Raw genomic sequence first — 24,939 nt, 5'->3', positions numbered from 1 at the left:
TATTTTCATGGAGCGACTTCCACCCTGCAGCTAAAATTGACAATGTGTTTTCACAGCCGAGTTGTTGGGGCTGAGGCAGTCGGTCTCAGGAAGATTCCTGACTTAATAGATGCAAACGCGCAATGAAGTCTTGGCCTGGAGTGGAACCTTTCAACTCCGTCATTCTTCCAGGACCGGGAACTCCTGGCACAAGCCCAAAAGCGTTCCTCACTTGCAGCAGTCTTTGGGAGTCTTTCTGACAGCGCGGGCTCACTAACCCGGCGGTTCCGCAGCTGTGGGGGGTCTGGGAGACTTGGGCGCGCATTAGCCTGGACAGCTCCCTGATCGCTAACCCCTTTGATGTGTGTTGAATGAATGAGCGTCGTTAGTGTAGTAAATTTATGGGAGAATTACAGCAATCCACATAGCGGTCACTACGGCGACTTTAATTACCCAGGGACTGTGAAGTGGGGAAGAGCTGTCTGTGGAGGAGCGCCACACCATGTCTTAGATTCAGGCAGGCCCCGGATTCTGGTGACCCATCACTCTACGGTCACTGAGGGTCCGGGCCCCTAGGACTCAGAGGCAGGGGACAGGAAAAGCCTGACTTAGAATCGGGGAAGGACCTGGAGTCGCACCTAGGGGCTCCGGAACCGCGGCCCCAATACTGCACTGCGCCGCAGGGAAGAGCCCCGGGAGGGGCGCGGGTCCCCGCCCCGGGCGCGCGCAGCCCTGCCCAGCCTCCTCCCGGTGCGCCCCGCCCCTCCTGGCGCGTGCCGCCCGCGCGCCCGAGGTGCTCTGGAGGAACCGGCCCGGCGGGCACCCCCTGCCCCGGCGCAGGCGCGATCGCGGGCTGCCCCTCCCCGCCGGGCGCCCTGCACGCGCCCTCGCCCCGCCTCCGCACGCTCCCCCGCTCCGGGCGCCTCTGATTGGCTGTCGGCCGGGCCAGCAGGTGTCGGTGGTGGCTGCGGCCAGGCTGGCCCTGGCTGCCTGCGGCGCGGGCGCCTCCCTCGCAGCCGCTGCTGCCGACGCCGCCGCGCTCCCGCCTCCTGTCGGTTCTCCGGCTCCCGCTGCGGCTGCGGTTCTGGCAGCCGAGCCCCCGCGGTGCTGCAGCCCAGCTTTAGCGCGCAGACCGACCCGCGCCCCTTCCTCGCCGCCGGCAGCCTCTAATCCACGCGGCGCTTTGGGGCAGGTGCCCTGGGCGTACTGAGGCGCGGTGGCCTGAGCCCGGCCGCCATCGATGACCCCGGTCGCGGACCTGCTTCAGGCTGGCCACCCCGTGTGAGTACCGTCCGCCTCCTTCTTCTCCCCTCTGGCAGCTTTGCGCCACTTTCCCCTCAACGTTGCCGCAACTTCGGGGGTGGGTGTGTGAAGGTGTGGAGGTGTCTCTCACGCTCCCCCGCACCCTGTGCGCGTCCGGAGCCAGGAACCCTAGGCGCGGCCAGTCAGCCTCTGCGGAGGGGTGAGGGGCGCGGGTACATGAACTTGCTCAGGGATCATCGCAGAGTCAGAATCGCCTCTTTCTCTCGCTGCTGGGGCGGGAGCTCGCCTCTGCGTTTCCCTCGCGTTTTCCGATCCCGGATGGCCACGTAGCGCTCGGGCTGCGGTTCACCGCGTACCTACTGTGCTGCGGGCGCACCGGCGGGACGCCTCAAACCATCTGGTAAGCGCCCCGCAAGCAGCCCAGCGCGGCGGACCTGATTCAAACTCTTAATTTCTGTAAAACGGGGCTAATTAGGGACTCTCTCAAGGTCACAGCTGGTGCTGAGTTAGAACACAGGTGGATTGCGTCTGGCCTTCGCCCGCGGGCTGCCTGGGGAGGGAGCGCTGTTGGCGGGGCTGTCACTTCAGCTTCATCCCGGGTTCATCCTCATACTCCCTTTCCGCCACAGCCGGCAGACTTGAAGAGGTAGGGAGCCAATCCCAGGGGGCTGTACATAGATCTGGAGGTAACGGCGGAGGATCTTCCTGATGGACGCGTGGAGCGGAAAGATTCACTGGTGGGAACCCCAAGACCTGCCGCATTTTGGAGCACTTGCTCCCCTAATTGTTCCTTAATTTACTGACGTCTTGGCAGGGTAGGAGAATTTGTTCTTATATCCGTCCTGCTCCTCTTGTTTTTCCAAATAAGCACCTTCCCCAAGGATAAGTACGTATCCCAAAACTCTTAAATGCACACACCGGTTTGGGCCTAGGGACTTCCTAAGAGAAGCGAGTACGCTGTGGGCTTGGTTCGCTAACGTTGGCTCCTATCCGCTCCTAGAAAATGCCTTGAGTCTGGCTTCATTTCCATGCTCTCCATCTCCCCGACCATGATCTTGGTTTGTTGATTTTCTTGACACTTTCTCAGGGGAGGAAGACTGAGACTGGGGGCTGGCCAGTCTTGGGGTATGCAAATGATGTCGGGTGTGATTCTTTTACTCCAGGTCCTTTGAAGTGGCTCCAGTGGGGTCGCCTGTGGTATTGTGGGCGCTTCTCAGAGCTCTGGGCCGGGTAGAGGGTCACCTAGCCTCTCTTGCCATTATCACCTTGTCCCTTCAACTCAGCCTCCCCCACCCCAACTCTGAAGCTCAGCCATGAGATCACTACTTAGTTTTGTGATGACTGACCAGCATCTTTGAACCTGAACTTTTTCATTTACAAAATGGAATAATCCCCGCCGCCTTTCAATCTTCCCAAGGAAGTTGGAGTTCAGAGGATGTGATAAATGTGAAAATGCACTGGGGTTTTATTTAAAAGTCGAAGGAAGACGGTTCAAGGCATCTGGGGCTATGGGTGGAAATGGAGGTAATTCTAAAAAATTTACAGCAATATCTGGGACCCTATTTGCAGATTTCAAAACCTTTTTAGAGAAATTTAGTTTGCCAAGACTTTGAAGATACTGCTTTCCATCTTCCTGCTCACGTTCCTTTGCCTGGCCATGGGCAGCTGCATCTCTCCTAATTACCCACCACTACCTCCATCTGCGAGCTGTCTCTGTGGGCCAGAAGCTGTGTCTGTGGGACTGTTTCTGGAGAGTGGGGGGAGGCTGTGTGTGTGTGTTGTCTCTGAGGAGTTAAAGTGTGTCTCTGTAGAGATGGTGTGTATCTCTTGGTGGCGCAGTGTTCTGTGTGGTCTGGGTTTCGTTTGTCTGCGTGTATGGTGGGAGAAGGGAGAGTTATCTGGCTGCAGAATTTGTTCACTTTTGAGAAAGTGAAGTGTTAGCCATACTCAGCTCAGTCATTTAAACTAGCAGTAGCATAGATTGTCCTGTCTCCTTCCTCCCTGCCCAGAGGGATTCCCAATGGCTGAAAAATATCCCGTAGAAAACAAGGCTTCCTCCTGATTTTGCCTTCGAATTATTATTGTGTATGCACAGACTCTTGTCGGAAAGCCAAGTTAAAGGGAGATGACTGATCAGACCTTGGTGAATTTAACAGTCTATTGAAGTATAATTCCAGAAAATAATGCAGTTCTGAAGGATACACTCAGTGGATTGTCACAACTGAGCACATCTGTGTAACCAGTGCCCTGCTTAAGACCCAGAATATTTCCAATCTTCCCATTACCCCTACCTACAGGCACTATCCTCCAAGGGTAGCCATCATCCTGCTTAGTTTTATCAGGTTAGTTTTATTTTTATTAATATTATCATTTTAGTTCCCAAGCTAAAATGAGACTTCTTGATGATTTTCTACCTCCTTTTTAATAAATGCAAACCAAGAGTAGTTATGCTTAAGCCAGTAAAGAAAAATAGAAGGAATAATTTAGCCTTACAATCTGGGTGAAGAATGACTTGGTTGTCCCACCACACCTTGATCATCAGTTATTTGGTGGTGTAACAAACCTGATCCCAGATGTAACAGTGCTGACATTGGTCAATGCTGGTTTGTTCCCACAAGAGCTTTTTCATAGAGTGAATTAAAGTAATGCAAACATGAAATTATGTGATATTAAAATATGAATGAAGAAAAAATGAATAGATTCTCATTTGATATATAAAAATGAAATATTTTGAATTTCTCAAAGATAAAAAGTTAACGGAGAATCAGAATTTGAAAGCTGACTGATTTATGAACTGTTGGTGTTGTTGCCACATGGTGGCGCCAGGTTGGCTTGAGAACTGAAATACCTACCATCTTTTCCCAAGCTCTCAGAAAGGAATCCCAGGAATAAAAATCCAACAACTCAGTATCTCCGAACATGATTTCCAACTACTGTTTTCCATATCTAGCAAGTAGATCCCTTGCGTGGTCCCTACTACTAAATCCATGGGTAGAACTCTATCCCAGCTCTTTACGAAGATGGCCTGTGGAATGGGGGCAGGTGCTTGTTGGAGGGAGCTGGAGGTGAGACACTGTTGCCTTTCCCTCAGCAAGATGGAGTTAAGGTGGTGTGTCCTTGTGATTTTAAAGAGGGTTAACTGAGAAGCAAGCTTAGGTCGCCTCATCCTACCCCAGAATCTCTTCAGAGGTTTGAGGGAAGAAGTTCTCATTCCGAAGGCTGGTATCTCTTTTCACAGAGCCCTGTCCATGCTGAACCTGGAAGAATACATAGGCCTGGCTGTAGCCACGCTACTGTTGCTGGAAGACATGTCCCAACATCCCACAGAGAATGCCCAAGTTACCCGGGAGATGTGGGGATGTTGTATCCAGATATGGAGAAGGCTAAGTGGACCCAACTGGTGCCCTTCTCCCATCCATCACCTTTTGTTTTTATTGTCAGCACGACTGAGATGCTGTTTAGAAGATTGTATTCATTTGGTGGCTTCCATGCCCATAATCACCAAGAGTGTTGAGTGTTTGTCATGTGCTGGACACTATAATTATATTTATTTATTCTTCACAATAGGAGGATGGCTTTCCCATTTTATAGATAAAGGAACGGCTCCTTGAAAGTTACACACTCTAAGTTTACACACTATGCAAGCCAGAGTGAAGGTTAAGAGCCAAGTCCCTGAGACAACATCCCTAGCTGAGTTGTACTCTTCTGCAGTGGCCAGGAGGTGGAGAGGAGTCTTATATATAATTCTTTTGTCCTCCCTGGCACCTACTCTAGCACTTTACATGTAGCCATTTAAGTGTAAGTATGGAATTGCTGAAAATAGAAAATTCTGTCATAAGCAAGAAGGACAGTGAAAGATGAGAACTTGGGGTCAAGTCCATTCAACCTGCAGTGTTGGGACTCAGTGTGCCTACTAGAGTGTGTAGTTTTATTATGTGTTTAAAACACCATGTTATGGACACCTGTCTTATCTATTTTTGTGATTTTTTTCACCTAACATTTTTTTACATGTGTTGATACATATATTGATCATTGTAAATCTAGTTGATTCATTTTGGCTTAGCATTCCTTTGATATGCCACAGTTTATATATTGATAGATAAAAGATTTTTCTACCTCTTGCTATTTTTAAATATATTGCAAGGAATATCCTTGACAAGATCTTGTAGAAATATACAAGAGTGTGTCTTGGGCATTCATCCTCAGAAGGTGAATAACTGGGTAGTAGGATATGTAGGCTTAAATCAACATTCATCTATTATTTTAGCTCTCCTAGGTTTGGCAGGTTGCCCTCCTACTGAATTGTGTTGGAGTTCCTTGTATTCCCATATCTTTGGCTGTGCCTGGTATTAATCAGGTGTTTTGATTTTGGCTAATCTGAGAAGCATGGAATGTATTTTACTGCTCTTTTACTTTGCATTTCCCTTAGAGATTATCTTTTTAATATATAGTTTTAATATAGTTTTTCAATTTTCTTTTTTGTGTATTACCATTGGTTTTTTTACTGGCAAAATTTTGTTTTTCATAGTTGGGTCTTTGAACTCCTCCGAAATTTATATATCTGTGTTGTTGAGGCAGGGGTATAATTGTTTTCAATATTGAAAACCATTTACCACATTATCATTTAATGAATAGTTTACTATTTTCTCACTTATTTTGTTGCCATCTCTGACATATGCTAATTTCTGTTATATCCTTGGATCTGTCTCTTGACTCTCTGTTCTACTCATCTTTTTGTGATTCCTGAGCTAATACCATTTCATTTAATTATTAAAGCTTTATAATAAATCTTCTCTTCTTACCCTTTTTCCTTAAAACTGTCTTGGCTATTCTCGATGCTTTAGGCTTCAACATGAATTTTAGGATCTATCCCTTCCTATGAAAATTCCTGTTATAATTTACATTGAATCTAAAGGTTAATTAGAGGAGACTTTTACCTTTTCACTATTAATATGTTCCTTTCATGGACATGGCCTATCTCTATACATTATTTTTTAGGTCATTCTACAAGGCTTTATAATATTCTTCATAAAGGTCTGAAACTTGTATTAGGCACCTTATAGGTTTTCATTGTCATTTTTCAATTGATGTACAAGTCACATACTATACAATTCACTCATTGAAAGTTTACAATTCAGTGTTTTTAGTAAATTTGCAGGGTATGCAGCCATTAACACAATCTAATATTAGAATATTTTTGAACCCTGCAAAATAAACCCTCTACCCATTAGCAGTCATTTCTCAGTTCTCATCCCTCCACACACGCTGCCACACACCCAGCCCTAGGCAGCCTTACCAATCTACTAAGTCTATACTTTTGCCCGTTCTGGATATTTCATATAAATGGAATCATACAATAATACAGTATGTGGCATTTTGTGTCTGGCGTCTTTCACTTAGTGTAATGTTTCCAAGGTTATCTATGTTGTTGAATGTATCATTGCTTCATTCCTTTTTATTGGTGTATTTCATCATATATGTGTGTGTATGTGTGTGTATATATATATATACACACATACATATCACATCTTAGTATCCCTTCATTAGTCCACAGAAGTTTTATTGCTCTTGTGAATGGGATCATCTCTCCTCTAGCTACATTTTTAAAATTGGTTATTGCCAGTATATAGTAAGGGGGCTTTTTTTTTGTATTCTAATTTTCTATTTGGCATCTTTGTTGGTTTGTAGATTCTCTGGATATTCTGTAGAAAGCCATAGGTACTACAAGTAATGGTGGTTTTGCTTCTTCTGTTTTAAAACTGTTTATATATTTTTTCCTTGGAATATTACACTGCCTAGGGCCTCTCGCATAATGTAGACTAATAGTGGTGATAGTGGGCCTCCCAGTCTGGTATGACTTTGATAATGCTTTTAAATATTCACCAAGAGTATGATGGTTACTTTAGGTTTGTGGTAGATGTGCTTTAACGTGTTAAGAAATTGTATACTTTTGGTATTCTAATAGCTTTTTTTTTCAATTATGCTTATGTTAAATTTTTATCATATTCCTTTTTTATATTCTCTTCAACAAAGTTGAATTATTAGCTATAATATCAATTCATTTTGTTTTCCTTCCAAAGTTTGTATTATGAAAACGTTATATTTTGAAGTGTAAAATTATATTTTAATATTGAATTTGCCTTTTTGTTTGTTTGTTTGTTTGTTTGTTTTGTTTTGTGACAGAATCTTGCTCAGTCGCCCAGGCTGGACTGCAGTGGTGCAATCTCGGCTCACTGCAAGCTCCGCCTCCTGGGTTCACACCATTCTCCTGCCTCAGCCTCCCGAGTAGCTGGGACTATAGGCGCCGGCCACCATGCCCAGCTAATTTTTTTGTATTTTTAGTAGAGACGGGGTTTCACCATTTTAGCCAGGATGGTCTCCATCTCCTGACCTCATGATCCACCCACCTCGGCCTCCCAAAGTGCTGGGATTACAGGCGTGAGCCACCGCACCCAGCCTGAATTTGCCTTTTCAAATCATACTGACACCCTATCCTGAGAGTAAAGTCCCCTTGTAGGTATTTTTCTTTCTTCTCTTACTTGAGGATCAGTGTTTTGAAGAAAGATCAGACCGACTGAAGAGTTTACAAAGGCTAATAAATATGAAGCACTCTGAACAGTGCCTGGCACATAAGTTTTAGTTATTATCATAATTATACAATGTAGTTAGTAGTAAATTATCAAAGAGCATTGATTTGGAGTCCTGAGGAGGAGGCTTCACTAGGGGGAGGCCGGCCCAAATGGAGTGGCTAATGGAGAATGTGGTATTTGACCTGGCAATTGAAATTAAATTAAACTAAATGTGTTAATATAAAACATAATAATTATAGAAATATAGACAAACAGAAAGAAGAAAGTAAAAATCACCTATATTCCCACCACTTAGTCGCTTTTGAAATTTTTATATATATTTTTCCAGAGGTCATTTGATATTGTACACATAAATGCAAACCTTATAAAATATTCGTTTTCTGAATCTCACTAGTTATTAAGTCTTCATAATGATAACAGCCTTCACATCATCACATGAAAACATTCATTAATGAATTGTCCACTTATATGTAGGTCCCCATTCTGATGTCTTAAGATAGCACTAACGAGTGTCTGCCTACTAAGCATCATTTTCTTTATGGGCCAGTTGTTCCTCAGTTATATAGGATTTTATTGGACATGATAGTGCAAATTCATTGTAGAGTAGAATTGCAAATCTTGCAAAAGATGGAGAACTTCGTGAAATTGATGAAACTAGGTTGACAATCTGCAGAAAACACTTGCTGATTGTTCAACACGTTGCTTGCTGACAGCCTTAAACCTGGTAAGGATAGAAAAAGAGACAGTATCTGCATGCTCCAAAAGAGAATGAGTTGAATGACAAAATAGGGAGAGGTCCTTTTGATGCCCATCCTCAAATAATTTTGCTCAAAAGTGATATTCTTTCTGAGCTTGTCAAAAATGTCAAATGCTCATTGAAGGATGTTTTGTGCTCTTAAGTTTGCTGGGAAATCTATGCCCCAAATATGAAAACATGATTTATTTTAAGGGAGCATTTTCCAGAAGAAATATGCTAGGAATACATGTAGTTTAAAATCTTCTCATGGGCACATTAAAAAAGTTTTTAAAAATGGTGGAACTAATTTTAATAATATATTTAATTCAGTATATCAGATATACTTTTGTATATATTTCAAGATATAATCAATATAAAATTACCAATGGAATGCATGACATTCTTTTTTCTATACTGAGTCTTTGGAATCTAGAATGTATTTTATACCCACAACACATTTCAGCTGGACTAGTCACAGTTCAAGTGCTCAGTAGCCACATGTATTGGATAGTGTGGTTCTAAGAACTAGTGTAAAGTTGTATATCAAAATTTAATAAAATGTTAAATAAAATGTATCTTCTTGTTTTTTTCCCTTAAAATGTAATACTAATAAAAACTTTTTATTTCCCATTATTTACTGTGATATTTTAAGTGGATTCATTTTAACTGACTTTTCCCTGGTAACAAGTATCCTTGAATATTATGGACCATATGAATATTATTTTTTAAAAATAAAGTGATACTTTAAAAAACTTAACATGTCAGCAACTTTAATGCCAGTATTTATTCTTCTGTCATTACTTTCATCCTTCAAATAATCTGTTTAATCTAAGTACCATAATTTGTTCAATGAAACCATTCTTTTAAGACATTAGGCAGTTTAGACTTTTATTAACTTCAACTTTGTAGACATTATTTTCTTGAGATGAAGTACTTTGTCAGAGTTAACTTTAAGCTTTTGATATATGTTTTCAAATAACCCTCCAGAAAAGTTTATAAATTTATCTTGCTATTAGTAGTATATGAGTATGCCAAATTCCCATGCCTTGCCCTTGATAAGTATGATTATTCAGTAACAGTTCTAGTTTCTTGGGCAAAAAGAAGAACTCCAGAACCTTGCTTTTTATTTCACCTTTCTCTACTGGTGAGGCAGAATGTATCTGCATATTTATTGGCTCTTCATGGCCAGCTTCACTATAGAGTTATCCATGGAGGTTATTTTTTATTTCCTGTGCATTCTGTAACTTGCATTTATTACTTGGTGTTTTTGAAAGAATAGTTAAGTTGTTTTACCCAGATCATGTTCATATTTTTAACTACTAAATACCTTTCCATCATGTGAAATAACATGTTTTATTAATATGTTTTTCTATGATAGACTTTTGATTGTTTCTTTAATTTTTGGGGGGTATTACATAGATGCATTCAGTAAACATCCTTGAAATTTATTTATGCACATGTACAAGAAACTCTTGAAGATATATGCCTAGAAGTGAAATTGTAGGGTCTTATTTTATGTAAACTTTGAATTCGACTATTTGATGCCAAATTACTCCCCCAAGTGACAATACTAATTTAAATTTCTATAGCAATGTAGATGGATAGTATCTGTCACATTAAGGAGATAATACTACAGAAGGAAGAACAAAGATGTTAAAGGAGAAAATATATAGGTATATATTTTTGTGTATATATAAGTACCCTAAAGGTCAATTAGAAAGCTCAGAAGTTTTTGACCTTTTCATTTTGAATATTGCATCATATAAATGATTGTACATAAATATATCATAAACCTTATATAAATATTTACCGGCCGGGCGCGGTGGCTCATGCCTGTAATCCCAGCACTTTGGGAGGCCAAGGCAGGTGGATCACCTGAGGTCAGGAGTTCGAGTCCAGCCTGACCAACATGGTGAAACCTCGTTTCTACTAAATACAAAAAATTAGCTGAGCGTGGTGGTGCACGCCTGTAATCCCAGCTACTTAGGAGCCTGAGGCAGGAGAATTGCTTGAACCCAGGAAGTGGAGGTTGCAGTGAGCCGAGATTGAGCCATTGCACTCCAGCCTGGGCAACAAGAGCAAAACTCCATCTCAAAAAAAAAAAAAAAAATTACCTAGCTGGGGAAAACTGGTAAGAGTTTAAATGGTCAGATATTTAGTAGTGCCTTTAATGAGGACAGACTACAAGAGGAAGTAAACACCTATTGGGGAGAACCAGGAAAGCACCTCTGTCCAGCTCTGCCCCTGTCTCACCCATCCTAGGGTGTAGATTCTACCATTGGACAGTTATTCCTTTTTGTCTTCTCTTCTGTTAAAATTTAGAAGACTTTTGTTGGGATAACTCCAAAGCAACACTGTGATATTAACACCCTAATGTGAATGAATATATGTGATCAATTGCTAGTGACAGGCAGACCAGAACAGTGTGACACTACCAGAGGGTTAGTGAGGAAATGGCTGAGAGGTGGACTTGGGTGGGGGATGGGCTGGATGATTTACTAAAAGAAACCTCACCCACTTCCAACTTACCCTGAGGATGAATTCTTCATTTCTGCAGGGAAAGTAAAAAGAACTTCATGAAACTGTGTGCCTAAAAGCTTTCAGAAAATTGTTTTTGGTTTTTTATTCAATCATTATCTTCCCTAGATAATTATGAGTTAAGTTTTATGTGTATATTTATATATCATCATCTGGGGCAAGAAAAAACACTATATGGAATTCCATTTTGTGGCTATGATTTACAGTGTGATACCACTGATGAGACAGATGTGTGATCTTCAGCTGGGATACACAAATCCATGCTGTGGGCTGACAGTTTAATCTTACTGAGCTGACACTGGGGAAGAGAATGCAAAACGTGTGTGCCCCAGGAAGGGTGAGTGCCTGGAAAACGGGTGCCCATGACCTCAGGATCTAATGTGGCTATTTGCCAAAAGCCTCAAATAATCTTCTGACACTGAATCCTGGTGGCTCAGATAACAGTGTCCTGCGATATGGTTCCCTCTTTTTGGTGTGAAATGTAACTATCTCAAAGTGTGTTGGGTCATTTTCTAGTCTGGCAAGCCCAGATGACAGGATTCTGGTGAAATCTTTGCAGAAAAGAAAAATACCCAAGCCTCTTTACATGATGGTTTTGTTTGTTTGTTTTGTTTCCTGAAGAGATCCCAGTATGTGTAAGTGAGAGGTGACCGCGTGCTGGAAGTCCTCACAGCCCTCGCTGGCTCTCGGCGCCTCCTCTGCCTGGGCTCCCACTTTGGTGGCACTTGAGGAACCCTTCAGCCCACCACTGCACTGTGGGAGCCCCTTTCTGCGCTGGCCAAGGCCGGAGCCGGCTCCCTCAGCTTGCAGGGAGGTGTGGAGGGAGAGGCGCGAGTGGGAACCGGGCCAGAGGGCAGCGCTTGCGGGCCAGCTGGAGTTCCGGGTGGGCGTGGGCTTGGGGGGCCCCGCACTCGGAGCAGCTGGCCTGCCCTGCCGGCCCCGGGCAATGAGGGGCTTAGCACCCAGGCCAGCGGCTGCGGAGGATGTACTGGGTCCCCCAGCAGTGCCAGCCCACCGGCGCTGCACTCGATTTCTCGCCGGGCCTTAGCTGCCTTCCTGCGGGGCAGGGCTCGGGACCTGCAGCCCACCATGCCTGAGCCTCCCACCCCCTCCGTGGGCTCCTGTGCCACCCGAGCCTCCCCGATGAGTGCCACCCCCTGCTCCACGGCACCCAGTCCCTTCGACTACCCAAGGGCTGAGGAGTGCGGCTGAAGGGCGCAGGACTGGCAGGCAGCTCCACCTGCAGCCCTGGTGCGGGATCCACTGGGTGAAGCTGGCTGGGCTCCTGAGTCTGGTGGGGACGTGGAGAACCTTTATGTCTAGCTCAGGGATTGTAAATACACCAATTGGCACTCTGTATCTAGCTCAAGGTTTGTAAACACACCAATCAGCACCCTGTGTCTAGCTCAGGGTTTGTGAATGCACCAATCGATACTCTGTATCTAGCTACTCTGGTGGGGCCTTGGAGAACCTTTGTGTCACACTCTATATTTAGCTAATCTGGTGGGGACGTGGAGAACCTTTGTGTCTAGCTCAGGGATTGTAAACGCACCAATCAGTGCCCTGTCAAAACAGACCACTCGGCTCTACCAGTCAGCAGGATGTTGGTGGGGCCAGATAAGACAATAAAAGCAGGCTGCCCGAGCCAGCAGTGGCAACCTGTTTGGGTCTCCTTCCACACTGTGGAAGTTTTGTTCTTTCGCTGTTTGCAATAAATCTTGCTATTGCCCGCTCTTTGGGTCCACACTGCTTTTATAAGCTGTAACACTCACCGCGAAGGTCTGCAGCTTCACTCCTGAAGCCAGCGAGCCCACAGCCCATTGGGAGGAAGGAACAACTCCAGACGCGCCGCCTTAAGAGCTGTAACACTCAGGTGATCTGCCCACTTTGGCCTCCCAAAGTGCTGGGATTACAGGTGTGAGCCCAGCCTTTTTTCTTTCTTTCTTTTTTTTTTTTAAAGTGCATCATTTTATTTATATAACTTCTTGAAATTATAGCAGTCTGCAACATAAACGGTATAACAAAGAATACCAAACTATATTTTTATGTACATTTAAATTTGTAGAATTATGTACCATTTTTAAGTATCTGAACTAAAGCCAGGGTATTTCCAACATATAGCTTATATTTTTATATGATTTTTTATATATGCTTTTATTTTTCTGTGATTACAAACACAACTGAATATCAAATGAACAAAGTAAGAATTATACGGGAAAAAAAATCAGATACATTCATATATATATATCACCTTTTCAAGGCTACTTCTATCCAGAATAATCTTGGTTTGCCAGGGCCAATACAAAGAAGTCACAAAATCGCCTTTAGTCAAATTTAAGTGGGCAGATCACCTGAGGTGAGGAGTTCGAGACCAGCCAAATCAACATGGTGAAACTCCGTCTCTACTAAAAATGCAGGAATTAGCTGGGCGTGGTGGCGGGTGCCTGTGGTCCCAGCTACTGGGGAGGCTGAGGCAGGAGAATGGCGTGAACCCGGGAGGCGGAGGTTGCAGTGAGCCGAGATTGTGCCACTGCACTGCACTCCAGCCTGGGCGACAGCAAAACTCTGTCTCAAAAAAAAAAAAAGAAAAGAAAAGAAATTAACCTCTTGGTTGACCAAAGACGAGTCATAGTGTATTTCAGTGTTTAAATTTTACACAATTTTATGTTTTAGTCTTACAGTCTTGTTTTTGAAGCTGCAATATTTTAAGTTACTAAGTAAATTGCCTCAGTTTCTAAAAAATAAAAATAAATTAAAAAATTGTTTTGACGGGGGAAAAAAAAAAAGAAAGAGCTGTAACACTCACTGCGAAGGTCCTCAGCTTCACTCCTGAGCCAGCGAGACCATGAACCCACCGGAAGGAAGAAACTCCGAACACATCCGAACATCAGAAGGAACAAACTCCAGACTCGCCACCTTAAGAGCTGTAACACTCATGGCGAGGGTCCGCGGCTTTATTCTTGAAGTCAGTGAGACCAAGAACCCACCGATTCCGGACACATAAGCAGTGCTTCCAGTTCCTGAAACCTCTTTCTGACTTCCTCTTGAAAACCTCTGTCTCCAGCATCATTTCATTTTACCTATGTAGCCCCAGCCTCAGAAAATATGGCAGGTGCTGCTTTTGTGTTTGTGTTTCGTGAATATGGTTTTGTTGTTTTGCTTCTTCTGAAAAACAATTTATTAATCATTAGAGATTTTGATTTACTAGAATGATATGTAAATAGTATTGTTTGAGATGAGTATCTTTCATTTACAGCTAATTACAAGAAAAATCAGAAATGCTGTTTTAATTGTTTTAATCCTTATTCAAAGTCTTTTAGAAACCCACCAGTCAATTTTTCAGCTCTGTGGTCCAGCGGATGTCAGGTGCCTCTCCTAGAACTGCAGATTTTGCAGTCTGGCTCTGGAATGTTGCTGAGATCACCTAAAGGCTCCTTCATGCTCCCAGGTCTGAATCCTTCCTTTTGCAGGTTCCAGGTACCTGATGAATATTCTTCCCACTGCCCCTGCCACCAACCACTTTCTGCTTGGGTTGCTTTTCCCTCAGGCTGCTCTGCTGCTGATGGTGGATGGGGATGCAATGCTGACATTTTCCCCTTCTCTTTTATAAATGATCCGAAAGCAACAAAGAGAATGAAAAACAAAAGACCAAACATTTTTCACAAATCTGAATGATAGTTAAAATTGCTTCCCCAAAAGGTGGAAATATTGCTAGAAAAAGTGGGATCAGGGGATGCATGGGAGGTACATGGAAGGAGGCAGAGGGATGTGCTTTGCATGTTCAGTCAAGAGCACCTGAAGGTGAGATTTCCTATTGGAGTGCAACACCCAAGTCCCTTGTAGGTAGTGGGATAAGGAAGCCTGCAGAGGCAGTGAACACTTCCTGCTGTCCACCACTGCCCACCCCTGACTCCTGCACCACCCTGTCCCGACTTAGTGCCTTCTTTGCCTCTTGGCCAATCTCACCAGAGTTTTTACTGGTTCTTTTCAGACTTTCCAAAGAACCAACTTTTGGCTTTGTCTTCTCTATCCTATCATTGTTTCTATTTATTAATCTCTGTTCTCATCTTTATTATTTCTTCTCTATTTCTTTTTTTCTCTAATCTCTTAAATTTACATGATTAATTCATTAACTTACAGCTTAGCTTCTTTCCTATATATGCATTTAGGACTATAAATTTTTCTCTAAGTATTGCTTCAGCAATGTTTTTATTTCACAAGTTTTGTTATATAATGTTTTTGTTATTGTTCACATGTAAGTTTTTCAAATTTTCATTATAATTTCTTCTTTGACTTATGACTGATTTATGTTTTTTCCTAGAACTTTTTAATATTTTTTTCTATTTTAATTCATGGTGACCAAAGAATATGGTCTACATGATTCCAGTTATTTGAAATTTGTTGATGCTTGTTTTGGGGCCTGGTACATAGTTATTGTTCACAAATGTTCCATAACTTCTTGAAAAGAAAGTTATTGGTTGCAGAGATTCCTATCTCTTTATTAGCTGAAGTTAGTTAATTATGTTATCCAAATATTCCATTATTTTACTGATTTTTTGCAGTTTGGTTAATCAGTTATTGAAGGAGAAGTATATGAAGGCCAATTTATTAATTTCATCTTGTGCTATCGTTTTGTATATTTTGAAGGTGCATTTTAGTTTAAGTGTATACCATTATGAGAAACCCTCTTAGTCTCTAGTAATACCTCTTGTTTTTAAATCTGTGTTTAAGAGAGCTATAGTATATTTTTAATTTGACATATAATAATTATACATATTTATGGTATGTAGTGATGTTTCAATATATACGGTGTACCGTGATCAGATCAGGGTAATCTGCATGTCCATCATTTCAAACATTTACCATTTCTTTGTGTTAGATACACTCAGTGTCATACTTCTAGCTATTTGGAACTCTATAACAAGCTTGTCTGTGCCCCCACGGGCTGCATGCGGCCCAGAATGGCTTTGAATGTGGCCCAACACAAATTCGTCAAATTCGTAAACTTTCTTAAAACATTATGAGATTTTTTTCTTGCGATTTTTTTTTCTCATCAGCTCTCATTAGTGTTAGTGTATTTTATGTGTGGCCCAAGATAATTCTTCTTTCAATATGGTCCAAGGAAGCCAAAGGATTGGATACCTCTGCTCTACAGCATATTATTATTAACTATAGTCATCCTGTAATGCTGTAGAACGCTAGAATTTGTTACTCTCATCTAGCTGTAATTTTGCATCCTTTAGCAATTCTCTCCCTTTCTCTACCCTTCCCAGCCTCTAGTATCCTCTGTTCTACTTTGATTTGTATGAGGTCATCTTGTTTTAGCTTCCACAAAGGAGTGAGAACATGCAGTGTTTAACTTTCTGTTCCTGGCTTATTTCACCTAACGTAATGTCCTCCAGTTCCATTCATGTTTCCACAAATGACAGGATTTGATTCTTTTTTTTTTTTATGGCTGAATAGTATTTCATGGTGTATATATACACCTCATTTTCTTTACCCATTAACTTGATGTTGGAAACTTGGCTGTTGTGAATAGTGCTGCAATAAACATGGGAGTGCAGATGGCTTTGCGTTTCTCTCTCTCTCTCTCTCTTTTTTTTTTTTTTTGAGACAGAGTCTGACTCTATCAGCCAGGCTGGGGTGCAGTGGCGCGATCTTAGCTCACTGCAACCTCTGCCTCCTGGGTTCAAGTGATTCTCCTGCCTCAGCCTCCCCAGTAGCTGGGATTACAGGTGCCCGCCACCACGCCCGGCAAATTTTTGTATTTTTAGTAGAGATGGGGTTTTGTCATGTTGTCCAGGCTGGTCTTCTGACTTCAAGTGATCTGCCCACCTCGGCCTCCCAAAGTGCTGGGATTACAGGCGTGAGCCACCGTGCCTGGTCAGATGTCTTTTCAATACACTGATTTCTTTTCCTTTGAACAAATGCCCAGTAGCCCAGTAGTGGGATTGCTGGATGATATGGTAGTTCTACTTGTAGCTTTTTGAGGAACCTCCATACTGTTCTCCATAGTGGCTGTCCTATTTTACACTCCCACCAACAGTGTGTAAGTGTTTTCTTTCCTCCACATCCTTGCCAGCATTTGTTATTTTTTGTCTTTTTGATAATAGCCATCCTAACTGGGGCAAGATGAAGACTCACTGTGGTTTTGATTTGCATTTTCCTGATGATTAGTGATGTTGAGCATTATAAATATATTTGCGGAACATTTACTTATCTTCTTTTGAGAAATGTCTACTTAGAGCATTTGCTTTCTTTTTAATGGGATTTTTTTTCTGTTGAGATGTTTGGCTTCATTTTATATTCTGGATATTAATTTCCTGTAAGATGACTAGTTTGCAAATATTTTTTTGCCATTCTGTAGGTTGTCTTATCACTCAATTATTTATTGTTTCCTTTGATTTGGAGAAGCTTTGCGGTTTGATATAATCCCTTTGCTTATTTTTGCTTTTGTTTCCTATGCTTTTGAAGTCTTATCCATAAAATCTTTTTCAAGATCAATGTCCTAAAGTATTTCCCCCATGTTTTTCTCTAGTAGATTTTTAGTTTTGTGTCTTACATTTAGATCTTTAATCAACTTTGAATTTATTTTTGTTTAAGGCGAGAAGTGGAGGTATAGTTTCATTCCTCTGCATATGAACATCGTTTTCTCAGCACCATAATTTAAGAGATTATCCTTTCCTCGGTGAATGCTGTTGGTGCCTTTGTCAAAAATCAGTTGGTTGTAGATATGTGGATTAATTTCTGGGTTCCTTATTCTGTTCCACTTGTCTATGTGTTCGTTTTTATGGCAGTATTATGCTGTTTTGGTTATTACAGTTTTGCAGTATATTTTTAAGTCTGGTAGTGTGATGTCTCCAGCTTTGTTCTCTTTGCTCTGGATTGCTTTGGCTGTTTGGGGTCTTCTGTGGTTCCATACATAGTTTTGGATTTCGTTTTCTATTTTTGTGAAGAATGTCATTACTATTTTGATAGGGATTATTTCATTGAATCTGTAGGTTGCTTTGGGTAGTATGGCCATTTTAATTATATTCATTATTTTAAACCTTGAACATGACCTATTTTTCCATTTGTATTCTCTTCAATTTCTTTTTATCAGTGTTTTATAGTTGACTTTGTAGAGGTTTTTCACCTCCTTGGCTACATTTATTTCTAGGAACTAGGTATTTTGTTTTATTTTTTGTAGCCATTGTAAATGGGATTGCCTTCTGGATTTCTTTTTCAGATAGTTGATTGTTTGTGCATATTAATCCTACTAATCCTACTGATCGTTTTTTTTTTCTTTCTTTCTTTTTAACAGTTTCTCACTCTGTTTCCCAGGATAGAGTGCAGTGGCATGATCATACCTCACTGCAGCCTCAAACTCCTGGGCTTAAGTGGTCTTCTTGCCTCAGCCTCCCAAATAATTGTGACTATAGTCATATGCCACCACATCTGGCTAATTTTTTAAAATTTTATATAGAGACAAGGTCCAACTATGTGGCCCAGGCTAGTCTCAAACTCCTGGTCTCAAGTGATCCTTCCTAAGTGCTGGGATCACAGGCATTGAGCCACTGTGCCCAGCCAGTGCTATTGATTCTTGCTTGTCGATTTTGTATACTGCAACTTTATTGAATTTGTTTATCGGTTCTAAGAGCTTTTTAGTAGAGTATTTTGATTTTTTGCTGTATAAGATTATGTCATCTGCAGAGACAACTTGACTTTTTCTTTTCTATTTGGATGCCCTTTCTTTCTTTCTCTTGCCTAATTGCTCTTACTAGTACTTCCAGTACTATGTTGAATAAAAGAGGTGATAGTGGACATCCTTGTCTTGCACTAGTTCTTGGAGAAAAAGCTTTTGGCTTTTTCCCATTCAGTATGATGTTAGCTGTGTGCTGGTCATATATGGCTTTATTTTGTTGATGCACTTTCCTTCTATACCTAATTTATTGAGAGTTTTTATCATGAAGGGATGTTGGATTTCATTAAATTTTTTCTTTGCATCTATTCAGATAATCATATATTATAGTTTTTGCCCTTCATTCTGTTGATGTGTTGCATTTATTGATTTGCATGTGTTGAACCATTGCTGTATCCTTGAGATAAATCCCACTTGATCATGGTGTATTATCTTTTTGACATGTTGTGGGTTTTTTTGTTTGTTAAGGATTTTTTCATCTATATTTATCAGGGATATTGGCCTGTATTTTTCATTGTTATTTTTCTGTTCTGGTTTTGCTATCAGGGCTATTGCTGGTTTGGCAAAATGAGTTAGAAGAATTCCTTATGCTTCAATTCCTTTGAATAGTTTGAGAATAGTTGGTGTTAACTATTCTTTAACAGTTTGGTAGAATTTAGTGGTGAAATCATCTGATCCTGAGATTTTCTTTTTTGGGAGGCTTTTTACAACTGATTCAATCTTGTTACTTTTTAATTGGTCTGTTCAGGTTGTCTATTTCTTCTTGATGCAATCTTGGTAGGTTATATGTGCCTAGGAATTTGTCCATCTCTTCTAAGGTTTTAAATCTATTGGTATATAGTTGTTTATAATAGTCTCTGATGAGCCTTTGCATTTGGTGATATCCATTGTGACATCTTTTTTGTTTCTGATTTTATTTATTTAGGCCTTCTCTCTTTTTTTCTTAGTCTAGCTAATGGTTTGTCAATTTTGTTTACATTCTTTTAAAAAACAGTTTTTTTTGTTGATCGATTGTGTTTTTTTAGTCTCAATTTTGCTTACTTCTACTCTTTATTATTTTTTTCTTTCTACTAATTTTGAATTTGGTATGTTCTTGCTCTTCTATTTTCTTGAGATACATCATTAGGTTATTTATTTGAAATCTTTCTACTTTTTTGATGTGGGCATTTATTGCTATAAACTTGAGTCTTTATATTGCATTTGCTGTGTCACATAGGTTTTGATATGTTGTGTTTCTGTTTTCATTTGTTTCAAATAATTTTTAAATTTCCTGCTTAATTTCTTCCTTTACCCATTGATCAGGAACATGTTGTTTAATTTCTGTATATTTGTATAGTTTTGAATATTCTTATTATTTCCAGTTTTATTCCATTGTGGTCAGATAATATATTTAATATGATTTTGGTTTTTTAAAATTTTTTGAGACTTGTTTTGTGTACTAACATATGGTCAGCCCTTGAGAATGTTATATGCACTGATGAAAAGAACATGTATTCTGCAGCTGTTGGGTGAATAAATATTTATTAGACCCATTTGGTCTGGGATGCAGTTTAAATCCAACGTTTCTTTGTTGATATTCTGTCTAAACGATCTGTCCGATACTGAGCGTGGGGAGCTGACATCCTCAATGATTATTGTATTGAGGTTTATTTCTCCCTTTTGATCTAATAATATTTTCTTTATATATTTAGATGCTCCAGTATTGGTTGCACATATATTTACAATTATATTATCTTGCTGAATTGATTGGTCTCTTTATTATTATATAACGTTCTTTGTCTCTTTCTATTGTTTTTGGTTAAAGTCTGCTTTATTGATATTATATCAGGCAATATATAGAAGTATAGCTACTCCTGCTCACTTTTGGTTTCCATTCCCAAAAGGGAATATCTTTTTTCACCCCTTTACTTTCAGTCTATGGGTGTCTTTACAGGTAAGATGAGTTTCTTGTATACAGCATATAGTAGGGTTTTGCATTTTAATTTTTAATTTTTTGTGTGTGTTTTTAGAGATACGGTCTTGCTTTGCTGCCCAGGCTGGAGTGCAGTGGCATGACCATAGCTCACTCCAGCCTCAAACTCCTGAACTCAAATGATCCTCCCACCTCAACCTCCTCACTAGCTAAGAGTGTTGGCATGTGCCACCATGCCCAGCTTTTTAAAAATTTCTTTGTAGAGATGGAGCCTTACTGTGTTTGCTAGGTGGGTCTCAAATTCTTAGGCTTAAGTGATCCTCCCATCTTGGCCTCCCCAAATGCTCAGATGATAGGCGTGAGCCACCACATCAAGCCAGGTCTTATTTTTTTAATCCATTCAGCCAATCTATAACTTTTAATTGAAGAATTTAATCTATTTACATTCAAATTATTATTAATAGGTGAGAACTTACTCCTGTCATTGTATTGGTTGTTTTCTTGATTGTTTTGTGTGTCTGTTATTCTTCCTCTGTTATTATTTTTGTCATTGCTTTGTTTTCTATAGCAATGAGGATTGATTCCTTTTTTTTCTTCTTTGTGCATTGCCTTTACCAGTGAATTTTGTAATTTCACATTTGGTGAATGTGATGATAATTTCACACTTGGTGAATTTCACATGATGGTGGTTATTGTTTTTTCGCTTCTCCATGGAAGATGCCCTTGAGCATTTTTCTTAAGGTTTGTCTAATGGTGATCAATTCCCTATTTTTGCTTGTCTATGAAAGATTTTAGTTATCCTTCAATTCTGAAGGATAGCTTTGCTGAATATAATATTCTTGATTGACAGTTTTTTTTCTTTCAGTACTTTGAATATATCATTCCATTCTCTCCTGTCCTGTAAAATTTCAGTTGAGAAATCTACTCTTAGTCTCATGGGATTCCCTTATATGTGACTTGATGCTTTTCTCATGCTGTTTTTAGAATTTGTTGTCTTAGACTTTTGACAGTTTAACTCACCTTGGAAAGGACCTGTTTGAGTGGAATCTATTTGGTGTCCTTTGAGCTTCCTAGGTCTCAATGTCTATCTGTCTTCTAAGAACTTACGGAGTTTTCAGCTATTATTTTATTAAATATATTTTCTACATATTTCTTCTTCTCTTCTCCTTCTGGAATGCCTATAACGTGACTATCTATTTGCTTAGTGGTGTCCCATAAATCCTGTAGGCCTTCTCCATCCTTTTAAATTCTTTTCTCTCTCATTTTTTTTTTGTCTGCCTGACTTATTTTAAAAAACTTATCTTTAAGTTCAGAAATTATTTCTTTTGCCCTGTGTTGTCTGTTGTTGAGGCTCCCTATTTATTAGTCTGTTGTATTGTCTTGTATCTTACTGAGTTTTCTTAAGATTATGATTTTGAATTATATCTGGCAATTTATATATATATATATAATATTTTTAAATTTTATTTTTCCATAAGTTATTGGGGTACAGGTGGTATTTGGTTACATGAGTAAGTTTTTTAGTGGAGATTTGTGAGAAGCTGGTGGACCCATCACCCGAGCAGTTATACACTGCACCATATTTGTTGTCTTTTATCCTTTGCTCCCCTCCAACTCTTCCTCCCAAGTCCCCAAAGTCTATAGTATCATTCTTATGCCTTTGCATCCTCATAGCTTAGCTCCCACATATCAATGAGAACATACAATGTTTGGTTACCAACTTCTGAGTTGTTTCACTTAGAATAATAGTCTCTAATCTCATCCAGGCCATAGCAAATGCTGTTAATTCATTCCTTTTTATGGCTGGGTAGTATTCCATCATATATATCAGAGTTTCTTTATCCACTCGTTGATTGATGGACATTTGGGTTGGTTCCACGATTCTGCTATTTTGAATTGTGCTGCTATAAACATGTGTATGCAAGTATCTTCTTCAAATAAAGACTTCTTTTTCTCTGGGTTGATACCCAGTAGTGGGATTGCTGGATCAAATGGTAGTTCTGCTTTTAGTTCTTTAAGGAATCTCCACCCTGTTTTCCATAGCAGCTGTACTAGTTTACATTCCCACCAGCAGTGTAGAAGTGTTCTCTGATCGCCACATCCATGTCAACATCTACTGTTTTTTGATTCTTTGATTATGGCCATTCTTACAGGAGTAAGGTGGCATTGCATTGTGGTTTTGATTTGCATTTCCCTGATCATCAGTATGATTGAGATCTTTTACTGTAGAATTATTGTGTTTCTTTAGATGTGTCATGTTTTCTTGCATTTTTATGTTTGATGTGTCCCTAGGTTGATGCCTACACATCTAGTGGAACAGTTGCCTCTTCCAATTCTATGGAGTATGTTTCATAGGGAAAGACTTATTTGTATTGATAGGTCTTGGGGTTTTGGTTGGGTGGGATGCATTCACTTTGGTTTAGCCGGACATAGTAATGTAGTTCCTGTTCTGTTTTTTCACTTATAGTCCACACTAAAGATGTTTGCAAGTTTCTCAGTGTCCTAGGCTGTGAGAGCTTGTGGTGATTCTGGTGAGGCTGCTGGAAGTGGGCTTCCTGGAGTGTTTCTCAGGAGAGCTTGCATGCACATCATGTGTTGGCTAACTTGAGTCCTGGCTCACTGGAGTTGGGGCCATGGGGCTGTTATTCTGGCCAGGGACACTGCACATTTTTTTATACATAATACTGTTACACACCTAATAGATTATAGCATAGTGTAAGCATAACTTATGTGCACTGAGAAACCTAAAAAAATATTGCATGAATTGCTGTATTGTAATATTTGCTTTATTTTAGGGGCCTGGCACCAAACCCACAATTTCTCTGAGGTATGCCACATTGTGAATGCAACTGTACATAGGATGTTTCTAACATCCTGGCCTCTCAGTTCTTTACCTTTTCTGCTCAAATTTTCTCTCCTCCACCTGGCCCTGCCACTCACTTCCACAGTTGTAACCTAGACTTTGTCATTCCTAGTAACTGCCAGATTCACAATCTGTTTCCTGCTTATGTTCTCTGACAACCAATCTTCAATTTCTAACCCTCTCTCTCTGACTTCAACTCTAAAAGTTCCTCAGTGTCTCTTTCAGTCTCTAACCCCAGGTGCTTGAGATTCTCTTCCTTTGCCTTTTCCAGCTTCTATTTTGTGGTCTACCCTATAGAAAAACCTTCACACACCCTCACTTCACTTACCTCTTTAGGGCAATATTCTATTCACTTGGATGAACCATAGCACTGGTCAAATCCTGATCTTTACCTACTCCATACCTGCATTTAGGATGCTGAATGTGGCTGGAGAGAAACAGTTAACTGGCCTCACGTGACCATGAACCTCGGGTGGATCCTTGTTGCTGCCTGATAGTTCCCTAGTCCTTTGTACTCTCTTATTCTCTTCATTGATGTCTCACATTTTTCTCCTGTCTCCTCAAATATCTATACCTCCTCACCATCCTCACTCTTACACATTGTCCTGGTTTCCACTCTCACTGAGAAAACCAAGGCCATTGTGGGGAACTTTCACAGGCCTACACCACTGTCTGCTCACCTGCCGTATCTGCTGCCCTTTGTTCTGTGACCAACATGAAATGTTGCTCCACTCCCTAGCCCTGGAGCCCACCTTCTTCAAATATTCAACCACATCACCCTAGTAATTTTCTTCTCCTCTGAATTTCACTTTACTTCTCTCTACCACATATTTCTCATGGGTGTACAAATATATTATTTTTCCTTTCTTGGAAAAACTCCCTCTTCAACTTACTTCCACTCCTAGCTATGGCTCCCATTTCTTTGCTTTCCTGTATAAAAAAGAAAAAAACTGCTAAAAAAGAGTTGTCTAGACTTGCTGTATGTAAATAATCTTCTCCTATTCTCTCTCAAACCCATCCCTGCAGATTGCCAGCCCAGTTTCATCAACTTTGCAAGAAACTTTCAAGATTATGAGTGACCACCACCTTATGGAATACAATGTCAATTCTTAATACTCATGATACTTAAAACGTTAGCACCCTTTGAAGCAGCCAATCTGTTAATCTACTTGATGTACTTTCTTCACCAGGTCTCAAGGATATACTCTTGCTTTACCTTCTAAACCTCTGGAAGTTCTTTCTCATATTCTGCTTGACCTCTTAGTGTTGGACTGCCCCAGGACTCAGGCTTTAATCTTCTTTACCTGTTTATTTATCTTACCTCCTATAGACTCATCTTGTTTCATGATTTTAAATACCATTTATGCCAGTGATCTT

General features: G+C 40.6%; 1 protein-coding gene across 2 annotated transcripts in view; it reads left to right on the top strand.

The window, feature by feature from the left end:
• The first annotated feature begins 820 nt into the window (after positions 1–820).
• Positions 821–24,939, top strand: part of MYRIP (myosin VIIA and Rab interacting protein) — a 484,292-nt gene continuing 460,173 nt past the window's right edge. The window contains exon 1 of one of the 2 annotated variants that reach the window (XM_055281804.2): positions 821–1,260. The gene's annotated coding sequence lies outside the window, so the exon portion shown is untranslated. The remainder of the gene's footprint in view (positions 1,261–24,939) is intronic. The other variant, XM_055281797.2, reaches the window with a different exon arrangement.

Source organism: Symphalangus syndactylus, chromosome 1, assembly GCF_028878055.3.
Source record: "Symphalangus syndactylus isolate Jambi chromosome 1, NHGRI_mSymSyn1-v2.1_pri, whole genome shotgun sequence".
In the NCBI taxonomy this organism is placed as follows: Eukaryota; Metazoa; Chordata; class Mammalia; order Primates; family Hylobatidae; genus Symphalangus; species Symphalangus syndactylus.
Note: the sequence above shows the minus strand (reverse complement) of the source record. Positions and strands in the feature narration are given on the sequence as shown.